Below are 18010 nucleotides of genomic sequence, written 5' to 3'. Positions count from 1 at the left end.
ACACACCCTAGCTACTGGAGAAAGATAAAGCAGAGAATAGGCACACTTAATTCTACTTTACTTTCTTCTATGTGAGTTAAAACCCTTCAACTTGGTTTTGGATTAGCTTTTGTAAGCAAAAGAAGCAGGATTCCTTAGCATCAACTATTTGGTCAATGTTTTGTAAGTCAGGTAACTGAAATGATCTGAAAAGAAGCGAGTCGCTACCTGTCTCTAGCCTGATATCAGGCTGAGAAACTGCCCAGACCCTTTCAGAGAGCCAATGCTAATGGCAGTGGGATTACATCTGCAACCTGCTCTCCCTTTCTTTCCCTAGAAATAAATGTTTACTGTTGTGTATCAGTTTGTATGTTTGTTTTTAGGCACTAATGACTTCTGAAACAAAGCTGAGATTTTGTGTGCAGTTGACATTTGTAGTTTTGTTCAAGCAGAATAAAAACATTTTTAAAGAAACCTTGTCCCACCTTAAAATTCAGAGGGCGATTGCTTGGATGGATAAATTTACCCAGGAATGTAAAGGTTTGAAAATTAATTCAATTTTTTAGGCATATGATATAATGTAAATGCTTTTAATGTAAATGCTTTGTAATATAAATACTTTGTAAGGTAAATGTTTTATATATGGTTGTGCTTATGAAAATATGCTCATTCATAAATGGTTCTTCCTTACTTTTGACAGTGTTGGTTACATAATCCCCACAAAGGCTTTTTTTAGTCGACTTTATATGCACAGGAAATACTTCAGTGGGGCTGACATGTGCAGTGGAAGACTCCTGCAGCTTAAAGGTAATAGTATAAGTATAACCATAAGATTGAAAAGCTTTCTGTTATAGCCCTTAGATTAGAAATTATTTTAAACTAGAATATAGAGGTTGCTTGTCTCCACCAAAAAAAACCCCACAACCAAACAACCAAACAAAACCCCCACTAATACGTGTATCGTTTCCATGCCATCTCATTCCCAGTTCATTCTAGTAAAAATTTATTTTTGGATAAACTTGCTGAACTTGTGGGTTCAGCTGATGGTAATAAAAATATCAAGGATGAATACAGGTGCTAGGAACTAATATAATAAATATAGAAGAGAAAATCTTACTTCATGGTACCCGTTTAGTATTTTGAAAATCACAGTTAAAGAGGCAGCATGTAGGATTATCTGGGGGAAGCCACAATTCACATTGTGTTAACACTGTGTTAAATGAGAAGTGTTTGTCTCCTGCATCTTTCCTACAGCTCAAAAGCTTTTATAGCTCATGTAACATTCAATTAAACATCAAAACACAACAGTTTGTGCTGTATTTTGAAATCACTTACTTTAAATACTTTGATAATGTATTATGTCATATGATGGTGCAAAGGGTCTGAAATTATTTTTGTGAGGAGCAGAGAATTATTTTTTTTTTTAATTACAGAAAATTACAGTGAAATTATTTCACTTTCACATGTGTTCAAGTATGACTTCTGTGGAATGGAATTTTGTCTTCTCACAGCTTTTATCCCTTGAGTGATAAACCTAAGGTATGTCATTTTAGCATGTGTTGTTCCATCTGACTGGTTAGATTTTAACTAAGTTCAGAACTGTTTTGCTCATACCAGCTGTCTATCTATCATTGCTGAATAATAAACATAGAAAAACATATATAATCTGAAGGTGGCTGGCTGATTACCACTTTAAGCTCCTTGTTTAGGAAGGCAAACCCATTTCCACCTGGATGTGCTGATTGACATTAAGCTGGCTTCTGAAATATTTAATAAACTAAATTATTATTTCTGATCAGTGTTGCAGTTGTGACCAAATCTTACAAGCATCTTACAACTTGAGACAAAACTTCATGAATTGCAACTTAGACTTTAATCTAGAATTACAAAACCAGATGTATAAAATCTTCTGTCAATTCAGATTATTTTTCTTCATATGGCATAAAATCTCCCTTTCCCAGAGAATCCTGTCAAACTAAGAATGTGAAAAACTATTTTGTACTCTTTAATTATAGATTTGATCCTTCACTAAATTAGTTCCTGTTATTCCTTAATTAAAATGGATAAAATCTCTTTATGTAGGTTTCTGTAAAAGTGACATGAAGAGCTTGACAAAACTCAAGATGAATTTGTAAGCTATTTCAGTGTTGTTAAAGCTCTCCTGAGGAAACTGCCAGGAGCTGGCAGCTCATGTGACAGTGGCTGATGAGACCTGGGCAGGACCAAGCATGATAAAGTCACGTCCCCTCACAGAGATAAAAGAAGCCCGTAGGCAGCGTTAGTGACTGGTATTAAATCCAGCTGGCTGACAGTCACAATGGTGATCCCTGGGGCTCAGTACTGGGGACAGCCCTGTTTAATATCATTATCAATTACCTGGACAAGAGGACTGTCTGCACCCTCAGTCAGTTCACAGATAGGGCAGGAGTGTTGATCTGCTGGAGGGCAGGGAAGGCTCTGCAGAGGGATCTGGACAGGCTGGATTGTTGGGCTGAAGCCAACTGTGTCAGGTTCAACAAGGTGAAATCCTGGGTCTTGCACCTGAGTCACAACAGCCCCATGCAGTGCTACAGACTGGGGAAGAGTGGCTGGAAAACTGCCCAGTGAAAAAGGGCCTGGGGGTGCTGGTGCACAGTCAGCTGAACATGAGCCAGTGTGTGGCCAGGTGGCCAACAAGGCCAATGGCATCCTGGCCTGGATCAACAATAATATGGTCAGCAGGACCAGAGCAGTGACTGTCCTGCTGTACTCACCACTGGTGAGGCTGCACCTCAAATGCTGTGTCCAGTTTTGGGCCTCTCATGACAAGAAGGCCATTGAGGTATTGTCCAGAGTAGGGCAGTGGAGCTGGAGAAGGGTCTGGAGCACAAGAATTAGGAGAAGCAGCTGAAGCTGGGGATGTTTAGACCGGGGAAAAGGAGGCTGAGGGGAGATCTTATCACTCTACAACTGCCTGAAAGGATGTTGTGGTGAGTTGGGGGTTGGTCTCTTCTTCCAGGTAGAAAAAAATTATAGGACAAGAGAAAAATGGCCTCGATGTGCACCAGGGGAAGTTTAGATTGGATAGTAGGAGAAACATCTTCAAGGAAAGGCTTGTCAAGTATTGGTACAGGCTGCCCAGAGAAGCAGTTGAGTCACCATTCCTGGGGATATTTAAAAGACTTGCAGATGAGGCATTTAGAGACATGGATTAGTGGTGAACTTGACAGTGTTGGGCTAATGGTTGCAGTTCATTATTTTAAAGGTATTTTCCAACCTAAATGATAAGATTTGTTAAGGAATACATTTAAGGCAGGTAGACTTCAGTGTGCTAAGACTGTAACACATTGCAAGAGGGTGTACAATCCCAGGGATTGCTTTGTTTGAGGCCACTCCTCAGACGCATCAGCTCAAGCTGTTTCTGTGTTACTACTCTGTGAATAAAATGCTTTACATAATGTGATGTCTGAGACTCTATTATGGGAACCCTAAAGTCAAGCTGGTAAGGAAATCTTGTCTGACTGTGAGTGTGGGGTGTGCAGGGAGGGAATCAAGTGGGGCTCCTGTCATGTCACTTGGAGCCACCTGCTGCAAAGGAGCTTGAGTCCCAGCAGTGAATGTGTCTGGTGGTGGGAGTGTGACTGCCAGAGTGCTCCCAAATGGTCAGACAGGGAAAATTCCTTCACAGATTCTTTGATGTAGGCCTGATACCTCTGCTTAACTTTTTTCTTGGAGTGATTCTCATCACATGTCCAAGGTAAGCATATATAGCTTATGCATCCTAGTACAGTTTTGATCTTATGAAACTGCCTGCTCTGTTCCAAAGCTGAATGTTATTTTGAGTTCAGGAATGCTGCACACTCCTCCAGGAGTAACACAGGAGTGTTGCATTTTCTCACATAGATTTTACTTTCACCATCATCACACTTGTAGTGCTTAAACTGAAATAAGTAGGATCTGTTTGAAAACACAGGTGGAATTCACACCAATCTACCAATGTAGATAAGGATAAAGCATAATAAAAGGGAGCTAGGAGCATTCACTGGAGCACTGAACATTAGAACACCCATTAAACATACTGCATCATGACAGCAGGTGGCCTTCGTTGGTAAATCTTGGTCTTTCTTCTCTTTTCAGTTAACATGCTTTTGTTTCTCCAATTCACTAAGTCATTCAGGATGATGGGAAGTAAAATTCTAACTGGTTTCATGCAAGATATAAAAAACTGAATCAGAAGACTAAGAAAATATTGTCAATTTAAATAAATTGTCTTGTATATTATTTTTAGGAAGCTACTTCTTTTAGAAGCCACCTTTACCATTTCTAGAACTTGGAAGTCTCTACCTTTTTTTGTATTTAATCTGAGAGATATCTTTAAGTGAATTTTTTGGAATTTGCCTGAATTTCCTTCCAGTTGCCAATGTTCCTCTGCCTCCAACATGAACAGCCACCTAAACTCCACATAGATTTCTTTTAACCATTGGTTTCTGGATTTGCACAGTTCTAAGAGTAAATAAATGAACATCCATAAAATCTTTATGTGGGAGGTGTTCTATAAAAATGTAGCAATACATATCTGTTCTCTTCAGTTGCTAGTGAAAGGGATGATCATAAACATTAACATTCATCTAAGATGCAGATAAAGTGAATAATAAAAATAAAAAAACCTAATTCCGTACACAAAAATGGAACAATTCTGGAAAGTTTTCCTGGCATTGGGTTATTAACTTAATATAGAAATTATTCACACTTTAATAAGATGGTAATTATTTTCAAGCAGAAGCAGGTTGCTACGTAACAATTCTTCATACAAACAATCTTTCTTGCAAAAAATACATTATTATTTCTGCCAACTCCTTTGTAGAACAAGGTTAGTAATTACCTTTTATCTATAGTGATCCACAGAAACATGAAAATTAATGACTTTTTATTCTAATATTTACTTTGAAAACTCTATAAAATTGCAAAGATTACAGGATGTTTTTGCTCTGCAACAGAATCTGAAATCTGCTTTTCCCAAGGACCACTCACCGCTTCTGTTTAATACAGGCTGGGAAGAACAAAGCATCACAAAGAATTTTTTGTTCTTTTTTTTTTTCCAAAAGCATTTGACTCATGTCCTTGATGTAAATTGACACTTTTAACTTGCTTTATGTTACAATTATGTCAGCACTTTCATCATAATAAATGCTTACCAATGTATTGGAAATAGCTCTCCAAGTTTTAGCAAACCAGCTGGCAGCTGCTGCATGTGTGGTTCTGACTGATAACCAGGTCCCCGCATTTCCCCAAGCCAGATGCAAACACCAATAAACAGGTGGAGTAGGTGGTCACCAGAGAGAAGGAAATATGGAACTTGTTTTGGCATTTCTGCTGGAATTCTACACTGAAATTCTTCTGGGGCACCTAACAGAAAGGCTCTGTTTTTTCAGTCCCCAGAAATTGTATGTACACGTGCATGCACACACCTAATGTGGAATAGTAAAGTGCAAGAAGGGAATTTGACTGACATTCCCCTTGGGAAAGCTAATATGTTCTATGATAGCTGTCAGCTATGCTAGCAAGCTTTGAGAACTCCAGGATGTCACTTACAGAGTGTCATTACCAGCATAATTGTGATTACTGGCACACACAACAAAATCTTCAGCAAAGAAGCACAAAAATCTGAGTGTTTTGCTGAAAGATGATGATACGTCTTGCACATCTGTGAAGAAATTTGCTGCAGATGAACATGGTTACAATGCCTTTTGTGTGTGTGTGTTTTCTAACATTGTTAAAATTTATTTACGTAAATTCATAGATGAAAAAACAGGTAACAAATGCATAAGATGTGCTATTGCATTTTTACCTTTTCTGTTTTACAGACATGCAACTTGCAGCATGGGGGTTTGTAGTGGTGTGGAAGGACCATAGGGGTTAAACAACCCTCATGGGTTTAACCCCCAACAACAAGGGATTAAAAATAAAATTCTGAAAGGTCCTAGTAGGAATGTCCAACAGTATGAACGGGGCATCAAACAGAGGATCTATATTGGTGCCAATTGAACTGGTTTGAGAACTCTGACTAGAGGCCTCAGAAACTCCCTTCTAAGATACAGAGTTAGTTGACATGGATATGTATTGCTTCAAGGCTGCAAGGCAGTTTCTCTGTATGGTCTCATGCTGTGGCTTGCTTCATGCTGACTGAGTTATCACAGATAACTCAGGTGACTATAGTACTGCATTCTGTTACGTGGACATATTTTAAGATACATCTTCTGAGACTAAATTCATCAACAACAGGAAAAAATAAAGCAGGAACCTCTTCACAAGAGGAAGTGAGGCTTTCAGTTCTCTAGAAAAATTTGTGATTTTGGTGTTTTACAGTATATCTTTAAATATTACTTGAAATGCACTGTATATTAAGCCTAAGACCTTAAGAAACTTTAGATTATTTAACACTCATCAAAAGCTCTTACCCAGATGATAAAAGAAACCCCATAATGTTACTCCCTCACAAAATTGAATGGCAAATGGAAAAAACCTTAAATGTTCAGAAATAACTATCATTAGCACAGTGCTCACAAAACCCTTACATGGAAATCTTTATACCTACATACAGCCCCCTCAGTACACCCTCACAGGTCCAGGTGCATGAATAAGTAGCCTCTAAAAAACATCACTACTAAGCATGTAAACATAATGTCCACATTCTGTCTGTGACATCCAATTGGAGGTTTTGCTTTACTACACCTGCCTGTAGACATCTAGATGTACATACATTTGCCTCAACAATATTTGGTTTAGAGCTTCCAAATGTATGAAAAAGATGTTTGACAAGCCGTGTGCAAAAAAAACGGGAGGGAGCATATGTTCTCTTGTGAATAATTCATGGATTTTCTTCCTCCTGTTCTTCAGCCAATTTGGAATAGTTTGGAGAATTTTGCCTCCTATTGAAAATGTATAAATGCCTTGAAAATCATCTCAGATATTGCAGTAGCTGGAATCATGCCAAAGAATCACAAACTAAAGTTCATCTGCCTGCTGATCAATAATCCTAGGATAAAGATGATAGGGAACTAAGGATTAAACATAATAGTCTTTTGGCATCTTGACTTGCTCAGGGATATCAGCTAATGGGCTGAGATGCTTAATTCCACTAAGCACAGAGCCTGTGATTGGTGGATAAAGTTAGAAATGGTTAATTACTACAGAAGATCTTACTGAGAGCTCACAACCACTGATTTTTCATGCCAAGAGCCCAAGGGATCTACCACATTGCTTCTAAACACATAAATTTATCAGTCCCTATCAAGTACCAAAAGTCTCAGTGCTTTCAAGACATTTTGGACAATGCTACAATCAGAGGCAGGATGCAAGTAGTTCTCCTGTTTGTTTTGAGTATGGTAACAGCAGTGGGCAGCTATACCTTTTAGTAGTGGTTACCACCCTTTAACACTGCAAAGTACAATGTTCAGCTCAGAAAAACACCCTAAGAACTTTCTGTCAGAATTCTAATTGCATATGATTGAGACAGAAATTTTAAAGAATTAAGGATTTCAGAAAAGTTAAGATTGTAGCTAAAGATAGACTCTGCTGGAATTATTTAAAGTAGATAGAAAGGCTTTGCTAAAAATAATTAAGAATTAATGGTTAGTTGAAAGGAACTGGATCTCGGATAGTTATCCTGGATCTAAATAAATATTTGCTTGTCATTTTTTTATGTTTTTATGTTTAGCTGTGTTTATAATGAGAAACAGAGAAACTGATAAACAGGTTTAAAGAACACACAGACAACTGTAAATCTTCTAACATCCAGAAACCCATTGAACAGTCACAGAGGGAGGAAATTGGAGTTCCACTAACATTCATTTGTTTTGTTATCCACTGAAAAGATTGGAAGTTCAGAATGAGGAAGACTCTTCCTTCTTCCTCTTTGTACAACCCCTCCCCATAAAAGAGACCATTGACCCAATTCAAAGAACAAACTACACATGCTTAACAGCTTTTTAGCAAATTAAAATATGAAGCAGAGAATGGGAGGTGTTTATGTTATGAATATGTATTAGTATTTTGGATATTCAACACTTTTGTAAATAGACTCTGTAATCACTTGTAACTTTGCAGTGCATATTAGAATCTCATGCAACTGCTCAGAGTCACATTAAACACACTTTCTAACAAAACTATTAGAGAGTCTTTTGTCTGTCGTAGTTGGGTATCGGTATTAGATCAATACCCATATTTTAATAAATCTTGATATGTCAGTATTCTAATTGCATGCTTATGATGTTTACATGAACACTTATGGCAGACTGACAGCTGGAACATCAGACTAGTTTTGAAACATAAGGAAGTTTGATTGCAAGGAATACTTGGAGGCCATGTGGTCTCCAGTTAGCTCAGAAAACTAAGAAGCAAATATGGATTCCCTAGACATTCTTGAAACCAAACACTACCTGGTGTCCTTTCTGCCTGCTTTTCTTGAAAGGACACACTGCCAAATACTTGACTAAAGAATCTCAGCCTCAGTGGAAAGTGGCTTTTGTGACGGAAAGTGGATTTTCATAAAGTACATGGAATTGTAGATTTAGAGGGGAAAATGCTGACTTGACTTGGTTTTGAAAATTTGGAACACTCCATTTGGTGCAGTGAGCTTTTAATGTCTTGGAGGCATAACACAAAACTCAAAGCTTTTAAATCTATCCAGGAATTACTTGGTTTTAGGAGAGCTAATATGGATCAAGCTTCTCATTCTAAATATTCCCCCAACCCGTAAGTTAACAGAGCATTAGAGAAGTTGTGGTAGAACAAAAGCATTTTTCCCTGTAGCAATTAGTTGTGGTTAACAATTACTTGATTTTTAGATAGTAATATAGAAACCTTATATTGAGAATTGAAATTTGCAGAGGTAAATTATAATATTGCAGTCTCAAGAGAGTTTAATGGCTTCTTTAAATATACACATCATTTAGGATTTCAGAAGTGATAAATACAAGTGATAAATATTCTCATTTTATCTCCTGCCAAAATCTCTTCTGTTCCAGGAAAACCAATCAGCCATCCAGTAAATGGAATTCACAGGACCTTGAAAGTATATATCATGACTTGTATCAGCAATAGTGTGGCCAGCAGGACCAGGGCACTGGTGAGGCCACACCTCAAATACTGTGTCTAGTTTTTGACCCAACAAGGAGGAACTGAGGTGTTGGAGCAACAAGCTGGTAAAGGATTTAGAGCACATTTTTAATCAGGAGTTTGTAAGGGAGCTGGGGCTGTTCCACCTGAAGAAAGAAGTCTCAGTGGAAACCTGAAAAGAAATTGTACCCAGATAGGAGTCAGTATTTCTCCCAAGTAACAAGTGACAGGGAAGAGGAAATTGCCTCAAATTGCACCAGGGAAGGTTTAGACTGGATATTACAAAAAAAAAAAAAATGCTTCACTGGAAAAGTTATCAAGTGTCCCAGGCTCCCCAGGGAAGTGGCTGAGTTCTCATTTCTGAAGGTATTTAAAAGACATGCAAGTGTGGCACTTGAGGGACATAATTTAGTGGTGGAGTTGGCAGTCCTGGGTTAACAATTAACTTATGATGATCTTGAAGGTCTTTTCCAACCTAAACAATTCCATGCTGGATTTTTTTCTTTATTTTAAGAAAAACTTGAGAGCATTTTTAATAATAAAAATGTGAACCAATAGACTTAGAAGAGATATCTACAGAGCAGTGAAAGGAATAAAAAAGCATTGCATATTTTAATTGGGAAGAACAAGAGTGAAGCTGTCTGCTTCTATCTACCAGCAGCAAACAAATTGGTAGAGTCTCCGAAGCTCACAGGGGCATGTAAGGAAATGCTTTCTCTTCCCAGAAAAGAAAATTTCAGGCCACGGAATTGAATTAAGCAAATAATGAGAAAGCAAATAAGTGTTCAGGAATTCAACAGAGCTCCAGCAGGAGGAAATACCTAATTGAACAAAGGATGCCTCTGCATCTCAACTCCTTAAGTGGTTACTGTGTTCAGCTTACCATCAGTTAGTACTGTCTGTGCTGGCCCCAGGGTGTGTGAAGGCACTGCAAACTGGGAAGCTGAGCTGCACTTGGCGTAGTGAAAAGACAGGTCTTCAACAGACGGGGAAAAAATAGTGAGAGATAGAAAACCCAAAGTATAAATATTAATAGCACAACATTGGCTCTTTTTCTGCATACCCTGCAAGAACTTCACTACTAAACTTGGATCTGAAGTGTAGCTGCTGACCAAGTCTTCATGAGACAGGAGCTGGAAAAAATTTGCATCCACTGGGAAAACAAGCAAGACACGTCGCTACTTGAATAGCATTGTCAGCACGGCGTCAATGTCACCATGGTGCTGTCGTTTTACTACAGCACAAACAACACAAGATATGTGGGTTGTTATGAGTCACAATGGTAAGCCCAAACCCTGATCCCTTCAAAACACATAATCTAACCCTGCATACTCTGTATACTTTGGTTTCACCTATTTGATTAATGATGAAAATAATACTCATTTGCTTGACAGGTAGGACTACTGAGACTAAAGATGACTCTGAACATTAGATTTGAGATACTTTGTTTCAACATATTTTGCCTTTTAAAGTTAATACCAACGGAAAACTGTTTCAACTAATTGTCCACTCCTGGAACTCAGGTGAAAATGAGCCTTTCTTGTCTCTTTAGCTCTGCTTCAGCCCTCAGAGCCACCTCAAGGTGGATTTCACAACGCCAGTGTACATCACAAGAAATGGTTCCCTGCCCTTGTGGGGCTCTGAAGGATGATGATAAAAGCCATCTCAGAACAGGCAGTCATACATTGGGATGCCTAAGGTAGCTGTCCCTGCTGTAAGAAAAGGAGAGTGAAAAAGAAATAAGCAAACAACTACCAGAGAGTTTTCTCTCTTTGATGTTCAGCAACTTTAGGACACATTAATTGTTGCCTTTAGATTTCCCCAGATGCTGGCTTAGCATTCCAATTAACCTGCAGCAACTTTTAATGATTGTGTCGTATGACAGAATGCAAACTCTAGTTATGTGTTTTCAGCTGTCTCAAAACCTTGGTGGTAAGCATAAAAACTCAAGCTTTTTTGTCCCTTGACTTTATTTCTCTCTGTAGCAGGATGGTTTAGGTAACAGTCCATTATTTCATAAGCAGCACTCTTTCAGAGCTCAAATACCTGTCCTGGAGCACTAGTAAAAAGGCTTGTGGCACTCAGAGTCATTCCTCTTTCTGATATTAGAAACTGCACCATTCTCTGGCTCCTCTTGGACTGAATGTCATTGATTTCGTTCAGTTCCTGTCTCTAATCTTTGTACAGCCTCATGTTTCAATGATATGTCAAAAAAGTTCCCAGCAGGGTATAGAATTCGGCCTCCTTGTGGAGCTTTCAATAAACTTTTCATCTGTAAAGAAACTCCAAGATAAATGCAGAAAGAGAAGACAGTAAGGACAAAATTTAGGCTCTACAAGATAAGTACACAATAAAGCTGTTTATCTCTGGTATCCACTAGGCATCTTATCAACTCGATTGGCTTATATCCTTGCTAATCTTCTACTCTGAAATGATAGGATTTTTCAAAGCTAAATATTAAAAAAAATCTGGCTTTTTCTGTCCTTGACATTTCTGGTCAAGGACTTCCTTTATAGATAGATGTTCCAGTACTCCAGATCTCTTCACTTATGCACTGTGGAAGGGGGAAGAAGGAAGAGGCCAGTTGTTTCTATGTATTGCTGTAACATTCAATTTTACTGTGCATATTAGTATTCTCTCAAGACGCCAGTATTCTGGATTAGAGTCTGTGCAGCAGGGAGGCCAAAAGCTGTTGTATTGGCACCTGTGCTCAGAAGCTCTTTAGTGAGAACATAGAAGACAATTTCTTCAAGCTATGCAAAAATCCTATTACCATGGTCACTTGACCACACTGATAATAAATCAGCAATTAAGCCTGACAAAATAGTGACAGTATATGTATTGTCAAGGCAGTCCTTCTAATGGAAGTAAGATACTATTTTTTGTCAAAGTGGAATGGCATTTGTTAAGGACAACCTGACATAAGACCAGAATATCCAAAATTACTCTGCTACACTTTTGTTGGTTTCTTTTAAAGCCGGTAGAAATGGTTGCAAATCCACAAAAGCTGCATACATTTATTGATGTAAATAAAATATAGGGTATAATCAAAATAAATGCGTAAGTGGCTATAATAACTGCACATGTTAATCCGTTCAGAGGAACTAATTTTGCATTTATAGAGCTAAATAAGAACTTGCCAGTCACTTCACACCCAGCTGATGCATATTCACTCCTGTGACCACGGCAGCCCCTGGATTTCAATACTAGTTATACCCTCTGGCACAGAGCAGCCCTGGAAATAGAGCTGTGAAAAGGGGCTAAAAGCACCTATTTGCACATCTTAACCATACTCCCCAGTTCTGACCCATTCTGTAGTGAAATGGGGTCAATTTTTGGTGTAAAAGAAGTTCTCGTGTTTTTTAACTTCCAAAAGCAATATACTGAAAATAGCTGCAACTGAGAGGCTGATCTAGCAGTTTGTGAACTGTACTGTGTTTCAACCATCCACATTTGGAAGCCTTCTTTTTGTCATGTTTGCATAGATATGGCAGAATTTACAAAATCCATTTATATGCCATTTGTCCTGCAATGTGGTCTTTACACCTGGTTTTGACTGACAGTTCAAAAAAAAAAAAAAATCATTGTGGAACAAAAGAGAAGGTAAATCTTTTAGTGAAATGAATGAATAACATGACCTACTTTCTAAGTGTATAAAAATGTGGAGATTAACATTTTCCCACCTTCCTGAGGTGTTCTCAGGTTTTAAAAATCAAGAATGTGCTATGGAAATATCAAATATTGTGTCAGCTGCTGCAATCTAGATACAGCTACCTTGTTAGTTATAGATACCTACAGACTCTCATGTTTTTTTGTATCTGTGAGTTTCTGAGATTTTTGTATCTGAAGCAAAATCTGCCCACATCTGACTTCTACAAACCAGTGAGAGCCTTCAGAAGTGAATGAAATATTTCTGAAGATTTTTCTTGAACAAATTAAAGGTTTTGTTACTTTTAAAAATATTGGGGTTTTTTTTAATCTCTGGAAGTGATATATGTGAGGTACAAATACACTAAAGACAATACACTTTAGTTTTCCCAGAAAGCAAAATCAGCAAGGTCAACCTCTGGATAGAGGGAAAAAACAAATCTATATTAACAGAAAAGATAAGCTCTAAGCCTCTTATTTGAGAAAATTTTACACTGGAGTGAGATGCCATTGAAAGTACCTTCATTATAACCTTGAAGAGTCAATGTTTGTATTATTTAGAGATGTTGACTGACTGTTCAGCTATGTACATCCAGAGGTTTATGCCCAGAAATCATGGGTGCATACCAAATGTCCATTTAAAAATCAAGTTCATCTGAGTTGCAGAAAATCCAGAAAGACCAACACAATCACTAGCTTTTAAAACAATCCTTTTAATGACTTGAGATCAACTTAGTTGTTACAGGACACAACTCGAGGAAAAATCTCTGAGCTTATTACTGTCTTATCATTAAATTTTCTGAGGAAATATTGATAGATTTGAGTAATCTTCACATACCTGTCAAGTTCTCTACTTACATGTGCTTTTTTCCATGAAAGGGCTCATTTGGAAGCCCTGGAGAAAAAGAAAATTAATCTTACTACATTCTCACTTCTTCAGTAGGGTACTATTTTCTTTGGAGTGCAAGAAAAAAGATCTTATTTAAAAACTGCTAATTATCTCATTTGTCCAGCCACAAATTAGTTAGTGATTAATCTTGGGGTCAAAGATAAGCCCAAGAATGCTTTGCTGACTAGGAGTTTACACACAGAAATAGGGCCTCAGTCATACCAGCTGCTGACCAGTTACTGTTGTGGCAAATATGCACATTCCATCTAATTATGTAAATATGTATATTCCTACTTTCTAAAAGTTAAAAAACACAACTCAGGTAGAAATTCTTAAGTCATGCAACAGGAAAATTCAGCATACACTCAAATCTAAGACTAAAAGAGCTCATTGAGGACATTCGAGTGTTCTGTAAAAAAAGTCAGTTTATTCACTTGGCTTGTTATTGAAATAGACTGATAGGAACTGTGTAGTCAATAGTTTCCCTTCCAGGTAATTGATTGCCTGCATCAAGTTCTCCTGAATTCCTCGCAGACCAAAGGCCTTGGGGAATCCATTTAACTGTTGTGCATATTTTAGTTTCCTAATCTATTGACCAGCATAATAGCATTAATTTGTCTCTGCAGTTTTCTGTTGACTTGCTTCATATCCGCCTTGTAACCCCTGAAAAAAAAGGTCTTTTTTGATGAATATAAGATATCATCAATTTTCTAAAGCACAGAGTTAAATTCTTCCAAGATTCACCTCTTTATTTTCTGTATCAGCACCCATTTAGAGAACTCTTTTTACTCTTCAAGGATTGATCTATATTAATCTTCTTAGTACACCTTAATTCTGAGAACTTTCTGATTGTGTCCAAAAAGCTAAATCAAACCAAAGGCTTTCAGCTGTACCATAACATTATAGAAGTACAAGCAAAACCCAAATCCTACCTTCAGTCCTCAGCCCATTAGGCTATTTTCCTTTGCTTCCCCTTTAAACCTTCTTGGCCTTGCAAAGTCCACTAAGAATACTGATAGCAGAAAAGAAAAAAAGGAGAAAAGCTTTGCTACCTCCCTTTTGGCTCAAAGACTTACAATGAAATGATTTAGGCAGGAAGGGTCCTTAAAGATCATCTAGTTTCAACTCCCCTGCCATGGTCAGAAACACCTTCTACTAGAGCTTGACTATTTTAAAATAATAAATAATAAAAGCTCACCAATTCTTGCTGTCACTCTTGCTACTGGCTCTAATGCTTCTTTCACCTAATAGTGTAGTGTTAGTTATCAGGTTTTGGTGTTATCAGCCTTTAGTGAGTCAAAGGGTGACTCTAATAGTTCCACTTTATAGCCTCCTTTCAACGACTGAAAGGGTAGTGACACAGGCATTTTATGAAGAGTTATTAGGCAACCTACAACAGATAACAGCAGTGGAACAATTAGCTACATTCATCAAGATCACCTGAACAAGGAACAGCATGTCAGACACATTTGTATCCGCTTCAAAAGAGAATATAAATCTCAATATGTAAGTTTAGAAGACTTATTAGACTTTCATGCCTTGACAAGTGTTTTATTTTCATTTCATTCTACACTGCTATGAGTTGCTGACATGCAGTTATTTCTTTCAGTCATGGAATCAAGCCAGGTTTTTTTGCAGTCACGAGTCTCCTGGCCTAGTGATAGAAAAGAGGATGTGTATAATAGTGTTCTAGAAAGGGGTAAAAAGTGCAGGTACATTGAAAAGAAACAGTTGCATACAGGACCTGACAGAGATCAGTTAAGAAAAACTGTTATTCATTAATGTTGTGAGTCTCCAGAGTTTTTGAATCCTCCCTTTTTGAAAAACATGGTTAGGAAGAGAAGATTAGCATCAGCATTTCCAGGCTTTGGGTCATCTGGTAGGATTAAAATAATTAGCCATTTTTGCATCACGCACAATTAAAGGTAGATTAATAAATTGCTAGAGGCAATTTTTAAGGGCACCTGTGCTTACTGAAGTCAGATACTGAGATAAAAAAAGTATTGTGCAATCTATGTTGAGGTCCTTATTTATCACAAATTACCTGTAAGACTGAGGAAATCTCTTTGAACAGACATTGTTTCCAAGAGTGTGTATTCCATAAGGTAGCTAAGCAAGCTTGAAGTAGGATGCTTAACTATTCCACTGGGTTTAGTATGATTTGTACTAATAAAAGTAAACATCTCAAAGCTCAGCCTCAGCAGGGGTTTTTAGCAATGTCCAAAGCTACCAATTCAAGCAGCAATTATTTGTCATAGGCTTCCTCAGATCACTTACCAAACCAGCATCAGAAATTATAAAACAGCTCAAAGATCACTGATCTCGCTACAATCTAGTGATATTTCATTTCACAGGGTAAACATTACAGTTGCACAAGTAAATGAAGGGCAAAGATATCTTCCTTATCAAAAGGGAGAGATAGGTGACAAGAAATATCAATCTGAAATAAAAGAAAGCACCATGGAGACATTAATGTGTGCCATTTACTTTAATTAGTGAGTGGCTATCTACTGTTCTAACAAAAAAGACACTTCAACAAAATAGAATTACTCCCTTGGCAAATGCAGAGCAAAATAACTTTCTTATTAAAAGGATATAAAATTCAGCAGAAAAAAGACAAAGACAAAAAAGATAAGAAATGCACTCTCAACAAAATATTCAAGTAAACTACAAGATGAATACTGTACAAATGCAGTAATTTGTATTGTAATTTTGAGAATACAAATGCTTTCTCCACATCATCACAATCACAGCTGGGAAGGGCTTCTTAATGTTGCAGCAGATGACATACCTTTCATTAAAATTTTTTAAACAGTTTTTAATATTTTAAACAAAAAAAAAATACCTCCATTAAAATGAAAATTGTTTTGCTTGCTAAAAACTTCAGGTCATTGTACTGAATATATAATTTAATTCTCTGAAAATTATTAATTTATCTTTATTCTCAGTATCTTTCCTTATGATTTTGTCATATGGGAGACATCATTCTGCTGAGGGAAGTACTACTCTATCTATGTACCAAACAGCTCTAATTCCAGTGTGGCAAGAGCTCACTGACTTCCTGTCAGTATGGAACTTCCCTGCCAGTGCAAGACACACCAATTTTAGGACCTTTTCCACCTAGAGTACAACATCAAAAGTGCTTACTCACTTGTTTTTGAACTTCTCACTTATACATTCTGTTTTTAGTCTTTGCTTTTCTTAGTCTTGGAGCCAAGTAAGAACTCCAGTGCTTCAATTTACAGTTCTGTAGGGAATGTTAACATCCTTTTACCATTTTTTCTAGATAGGTTATCTTTTAAATCATGAACATGTACTACAATACAAATCACTCTCTTGTTACCCACAGTAGATTCTCTTTGTGCCTGGATAAAACAAAAAAACAGGACTGTTAACTCCCTAGAGATTGCAGTCCAAATGTTCAAATTTCAATGAGATGTCTACAGACATCCATTTGATGTAAGCCCTTGAACTTCATCCAGGAGTTACAAGGGGGAGAGAGGAGCAGAGAGATTGAGGGGAGTAGTCACTGGGGATACCCTTTACTGAGGTATGTGATTTACTTATATACACACAGGTATCCCTGCCAGAAGAGTCAAAGACCTCTTAGACTTGGGAAGAACCTGTCAGGAAAAACTGAAAAAAATCCAAGCCAACCACACCAAAAAAAACCCAAAACCAAAGAAATAGTTTGCTCCAGATTGACTCATGAAGTTCTCCAAATTTTAAGCAAGACTGAAACACTGAGTAAATCTAATGAAACTGAAAATAAATATGCACAATTGCATTTCTTCCTTTCGGGTGAGGGAGAAGTTCCTGCCTTGTTCCAGAGGAAATAAGAGAATGTAATAATGCCTTAGTGGCAAAAGTCTCCCCCAAGTCTTATCACAGTAGGGATGGTGGTGGGGAATCAATTGTCTTAATCTGACTTTCATTAATTCTATAACAAGCATACAATTTCACCCTCCTGCAGTACAAAACATATTAATTATGAATACAAGGACACAAACAATAAAATTAATGCAAAATTAGGACATAATTTCCTTTCCTTCAAGTGTTAAATAGAGAAGGAAAATAAGGCAGTAGCTCAGAGCTTTCTAACTGGTGCCTGATTAAAAAGAAACCATACAAAAATCTTGGCATAATTAGCTAAGCATACAGCACATTCATTTTTCTAATTTAGATCTTTTCTAGTTCCTTGGGTTGTGGGGGTTTTTTTATACACCTTTCATTATCTCAAAAAATCTCCTATTTCAGCCCTTGCAGAAAACCTCAGTCTTTCTTCAAGGCAAATAAAGGAATGAAATGCAAAGGGCTGTATACATACAGAGAAATTAGAGATGAGTTATTACAGGATTAAAATATTTTACAAGTGTTTATTAGTTTGCTACAGTTTAA

At 37.3% G+C, this 18010-nt stretch overlaps 1 long non-coding RNA gene across 1 annotated transcript in view; it reads left to right on the top strand.

Moving 5' to 3' along the window:
* LOC310910422 overlaps positions 1-8094 on the top strand; it is a 41403-nt gene extending 33309 nt beyond the window's left edge. Inside the window, exons 2-3 of the long non-coding RNA XR_014590344.1 lie at positions 680-786; positions 4956-8094. This is a non-coding gene — a long non-coding RNA (uncharacterized lncRNA). The remainder of the gene's footprint in view (positions 1-679; positions 787-4955) is intronic.
* Positions 8095-18010: the final 9916 nt, after the last annotated feature.

The sequence above is a fragment of the Zosterops lateralis genome (genome assembly GCF_965231275.1).
Source record: "Zosterops lateralis genome assembly, chromosome: 6".
Classification (NCBI taxonomy): domain Eukaryota; kingdom Metazoa; phylum Chordata; class Aves; order Passeriformes; family Zosteropidae; genus Zosterops; species Zosterops lateralis.
Note: the sequence above shows the minus strand (reverse complement) of the source record. Positions and strands in the feature narration are given on the sequence as shown.